Here is a 6,037-nt window from a genome sequence, read left to right as displayed (position 1 = left end):
AATTTACATTTTCATCTCTTTCACAATTTGTAAGCAACACCTATCCCAAAAATAAGTTTTCCAAGGAGTGCTCATATGCGTGACAGTGCCTGAACTGAAGTTCCAAATCTGAATTTGACTACTAAAAAGCTTAATTAAATCTGCAACATTGGCATTTAATAAAACTTGTAGGTCACTCTCAACTTTGCAGACATATAAAGAACACCAAAATAAAAATAATCTACCATTCCAGCTAGGGCTAATATTATATTGAAGTAATGTTATATTATTACATGCTTAAAAATTACTTGAAAACCTATTTCGGTCCAATAATTAAAATTAGTATATATTAAGATCATAACAGTATCTGGTATAATTTACTTCTTTTTTTTGTTAAAGAGTAAGTCTTTTATATAATTAAAACTTTCTCATTAATTGGAAAAGTTTGATATTGCTGACCTCTATGGAAATATTTTTGCAGTAAGGTGTGATAAAAAATAATTCTTAGAAAGCATAATTTTCTGAAAACATTTTTTTTCTTAAAATAGATATCAAGCATTAAAAAATAAGTTTTTCAAATCATGATTTCTAGGATTATTTGCTACCATATGTTCCCTCAATCTTTAAGATTTTATTTTTTTCTTATTTATAAAAACTAATAAATTAAAATTTATTGTAAATAAACAATAATATTAAAATGCAAAAGTCAAGTTATCGCGCTAATACTTAAGTTGACAGGAGAGATGGACCAGTTTCAAAGACCACTGAAAACGACGGACAACTTACAGCCAGTAACCAATTAGCAACACGACATACTAGTAAAAAAAATTGTTTAAATATATTTTTGATACTTATAATTAGTATTTTTTTCATTTTAATTTTTATAAGATGTACTTATTATATTTTTTTCTTAAAGTACTTTAAATAATAAAAAATATTATAAAAAAACAAAAACATATTTTACAAGAAATAAAATAAAATAAAAACAGTATAAGGTAAAAAAATAGGCAACCGTCTGTCCGGCCGCCAGATCTCTAAAGTAAAATCAATGAAAATGACCTACTAACTGCACGTCTTAGTCTACGTACATGGTAATTTTATTTATCTTATTCGTTATTAATTATATTATAAATTCGAGTTTTATTGTTCAATATATGGCAATTTTTATGTATTCTCTATAGTAAAATTATATATATATATATATATATATATATATATATATATATATATATATATATATATATATATATATATATATATATATATATATATATATATATATATATATATATATGTATGTATTCACATTTTATAACATATATTAAATGAATATTTTAAATTTTAAATACTATGTACTGTTTTATTAGAATATTTTTGCCTTTAATTTATTTATTCAATGTTGAAATTTCTTTAATCAACATTAATGACAATAAGATATTTACTAACTACTAGTAAAATATTTTTTATCAATTAAAACCTTCTTAAAAAAAACTAAATGTTAAAAGAAAAATGTAATCTAACATTTTTACCATGGAAATATTTTTTAATCAATTGAGATAATTAATATCTTCTTAAGTATATTTTTAATTTTTATTTTTACTATATTTTTATATTTAAAAGTACTCATAAATTAAATATATATATATATATATATATATATATATATATATATATATATATATATATAGTACTGGCTAATACTATAATTAAATTTAACTGAACATATTTTAGAGTTAGATAATCTCTACATGTTGTATTAAAATTAATATTTTTCTCTTTAATTAGTTATTACATTACGAAAGATTTTATATTTTCTTAAACTTTTATCAGTGCTTAAATTTACTAAATTTATATTAAATATAATGATTTTTTTAAAATTAACCGATATCAATTAAACCAGATTATGGAAATTTTAAAAGCAACGTCTTAAGGCATGTATTTCATATATTTAATTTTTTTTCAAAATTAAAAATAAAATATTAACTTATTAAATCAATCTTCCTTTTTTTCCACTTTATCTAGAATGCTCTTGGATCAACAACAGTAATATATCATGAGTGAGATTAGTCATCCTTATAGGTTAGAGGACATTCATAATCTCTTACCTAAAGAAACAAAATAATCTTTCCTTTAATATTTTTTTAATATTTTATCTAGAAAGTAACTGAACTCTTAATATTAATATTCTGGTATATTATGTTTATAATATGATGTGCAGATAATATATATCAATAAAACCGTTTGTTAATATGATAAATCATATTATTAATATAATACACATTATGTATATGGATAATTTAATTTTATTAGATTAAAATTTATACCATTAAACAAATCCAGCATTTAACCATTTTAAGATGTACCCTTACCAAGTTACCATTCTGCTATTTATGAGTAACGGAGTAGAGCAATCTTTGACTCTTCTCACGGACATATAGTTTAGTCCTTTCAAATAGATTCAAATCAAATTATAATTATGCCAATAGTGCAGGGGGTCGGGGTTCCAGAAGATCAATTATTGTGAACGGGTTACCATCAAACCAAAGCCCCTTGCCATTGCTTTTTAATTTTTATTTTTACTATAGATTCAAGGCCTTCCTCCTTTCCTTTAAGTTCGTCGTTACTTGGTAGTATTTGAAAAAATAATTAATTTTAGAAACAGTTTTTTTTTGGGGAACATTTTTGAAAAAGGTCATTGCCAACTTTATTACTTTAATCACACCAAATTTATCGGTTAAAATCAAAACAAAGCAGCAAATGCTAACTTCTACTACTACTTATTATACTACTAAAAAAATTATTTTTCATGATGGAGGCTCAATGATGATTGTCCGTCAGCTGTTTTCAAAACAGTGACAATTGTGTAAATACAATCAATATATTAAGGATAGTTTTTGCGAAAATGTCATTAAAACCTTGAAATAATGACGATTTTTATGAAAATCATGTCATTTTTTAGGATTCAAAGACAGTTTCACAAAAATTGTCTTTGAATGTGATCAATTTTTATGTTTCTGTCTCCGTTCTAGTCCTGTCTCACTCCGCTCACACCAACGCCATCAACCTATTTGTGCCCCTCTCACTCTCTGTTCACTCTGCCTCTGGCAATGCCGTCATTGTCGTTATGAAGCCGTCATCATCGTCGTGGGAGTGGTGAGGGCATATTATTGTGTTGTATCTAGTATGCCTCTATATAGTCATTGAATGAAGGTCAAAATATCTGGGCATATATGTTTTCGTGAGAAATAAGGAAATTTAATGATGACAATGAAGCTGTTAATTAACCCAATTTGTGATCAAGCATGTACAAAAGAGGTAGAAAATGAGGTAAGCAACCTGAGGAAGAGCTGAGAGTCGAGTGTGTAAGAGGTTGGGGCTTTAATAACCTTAGTATTCTGAATGAGGTTTTGTAATTTGGTTTGTGTGGTAAAGGCTGGCCATTTTGTTAGACATTCCTATATATTCTTGTTGCTATCAAAGACAGATTCAAAAAAGATAACACCGAAGTTATATTTGAAATTATAAAATATTAAATGTAATGGATGATTAATCTCCTCAAAGGTCCAAACTCCTAACCAATTACCCGGTTTTCCACTCATCCATCTTCTCAAACCCCCTTTCATCTGGTCATCCCTTTCATTTGTGTTCCCTATGGCTCTTGCAAACTCAAAGCACCTTCATATTTAGACGCTGCAGAAAGTTTTTTTTTAAATTTTTCCTCTCTCAATCCCAAATCTCCCACCAAAATCAAATCTTAAGTCAAGCTCGAATCGCTGGAAGGTGTGGCAGAATGGAAACTCAGGGACAACAACCTGCTAAAGAGGGGGACATGAGACTCTCAACCAACATGTTCTCTTGCTTGGAATTTGGATCGTGATATATAGCACAGCTCATGAAACAATTCGATGTGATGTAACTAAAATGGATATATGCTCAGCAGGAATTCACACTGCTCCAACCTCAATTCATTGTGATGACATACTGAAGAAAAGCAATTAGCAGTCAGACTCAAACTATACTAACCGAAATATACGACAAACTTAACAAAAGCACATATATCAAATAGGAAGACTCAAACAAGATATAGTGGCATCACGTTACACTACCATATATCTCCCGTAATCTTTATTCTTTACTTAACTTCACTCTCAAACAAGATACAGATAGTCCTATGAATTGAAGCTTCAGATTTCAAAAACAAAACAGGCATAAATAAACGTCCTAGAACCACAAGGATTTAATTTATTTATTAATTCCCATAAAGTCTCCCCATAGCTCAATTGTCCGTCTTGAAGTTTTCAGCTTTGAAAAACTCAAGAAACACTGTGCTCTTGCACTTAGGGCACTTTGGATCCGCCTCAGATAACATGACGTACATGAAGCATCGAGGACAACCAACGAGATCCATGGCCTTTGTTTCTGGAGCAGCATTTGCACGTTGCACGTTCTCCTCTTCTGCCTCTGGGAAATATACACATATACCCTCCTTCGGCATCTTCGATGTATATGATGCCGAGGAAGCAGATGGTGATGATGATGAGAATTCCGGCCACTCACCTGATGATGTCGACGATGATAACTCAGGCGATGTGGGCCTGCTCGGCGGCCTCAATTCTGAGCCTGGACTCTTTCTTTTGCACATGATGTTAAAGCTTTTCCAACCAAAGTAACTCTTCCTCTAACTCAGTCTTTGAGATCTGTTCATTTTCAAGAAATAATAGATTTCTTTTTTTCAGAATTCATTGTTGTGAACAGTATTTTTAACATCAAGCTAAATCAATTACGCACTAAATAGTCGTCTGATTATAAATAGCAACCGATCGAGAGATGGAGATAGCAATTAGCAAGTCATTTTTATTTTAATCCAACGGAAGATTTAAATTGCAGCTGTGGTTTTGGCCCGTTAGCGCCAAATGCGGTCGATGTGGTCACAATTGTGATCCCCGACCACCCAAAATTTTAACGTAGCAGCCAAAATTTCTGTTGTTAAAACCTTGAATCCACCCATCAAAACAAGTGTAAAGTGAAATAGTGCGTGTGAAAACTAACCAGAAAGAGATGTCAGGTTCCTTAAGATCGAAATCAAGTTGAACCAATTGAAACAGTTCTTCAAGAGAGGCAATTAAGCTTCAAAAGAAAATGTAAAAATCTCTTGTGGAACTAAAATTGAGGGAATTATAGACAAACCAAAATGTTACATATATAGAATGACGGGATCAAAATTAAAGGGTGGTCGGAAGCGTTGAAATGGTTGAACATTAGAGGGATAGTTGATGGGATCCAAGATCTATATATCCACCTCGTTGATGTTAACAAGTTTGGAGTCAAATCAAAATTTTATGCTGAGGAGTTATCTAGAAGAACCAACAAAGGTTTTTGTGTGTACTGCCTACTGTCAACTTGATCAGTTTGAGTAATGAGTAGAATAGAACAACGTAATCGAAAATTCGCATATATAAACAAAAAAGCTGTGTAGAAGTAAATATGAAAATACCTAACAAAAAAAGCAGTTGCTGGCGGCAATATCTAGAATTATTGAGCGGATGGATCAGTCCTTGGACGCATCATCAGCCAAACAGCAGCAGCATTTTGTTTTGTACCAATTTAGTTTGTGTTGAGTGAGTGAACCATTATAGGGTCACTATATGTAGAGGTTTCGAGGAGTTGAATGCAGTGAAGAGAAAGCAGAATTTATTGCCCTTATAAATGGGTAATTTACTTTGTGCAGAAAGTGGGGTCGTGAGTACCGTGGACAAATTCAACGACGTCATGGAAAACGCTTGTTTTTTTGCTAAATATTACTATTACATGCATGATATATACATTTACTTTGAAATATTATATTTATACACTCAATTTCTTTTACAACTCATTTCTCTTTCTATTTTTTTATCACTTTATTAATTTGACTCTCTCTTTATTTATATCTTTCTTCCATCCGCACATAAAAAATGGGGTTGCACGTTGATGATTTTTTCTTTATTTTTATATGTTTGGTACGGGCATCAATGATCTCTTCAGTATTATTATTAACTTCTTAATTCGATCTTCTTTTTTG

The 6,037-nt window shown here is 30.2% G+C and overlaps 1 long non-coding RNA gene across 1 annotated transcript; it reads right to left on the bottom strand.

The window, feature by feature from the left end:
• Nucleotides 1-4,019: 4,019 nt before the first annotated feature.
• Nucleotides 4,020-5,654, bottom strand: LOC106795539 (uncharacterized). Its single transcript, XR_001384277.2, has 2 exons — nt 5,474-5,654; nt 4,020-4,676 (listed from the first exon to the last, which is right to left on the bottom strand). It is a non-coding gene; the product is annotated as an uncharacterized lncRNA (long non-coding RNA).
• Between the last annotated feature and the right edge of the window lie 383 nt (nt 5,655-6,037).

This window comes from Glycine max, chromosome 13 (genome assembly GCF_000004515.6).
Source record: "Glycine max cultivar Williams 82 chromosome 13, Glycine_max_v4.0, whole genome shotgun sequence".
NCBI lineage: Eukaryota > Viridiplantae > Streptophyta > Magnoliopsida > Fabales > Fabaceae > Glycine > Glycine max.
This window is presented reverse-complemented; position numbering and strand designations above follow the sequence as displayed.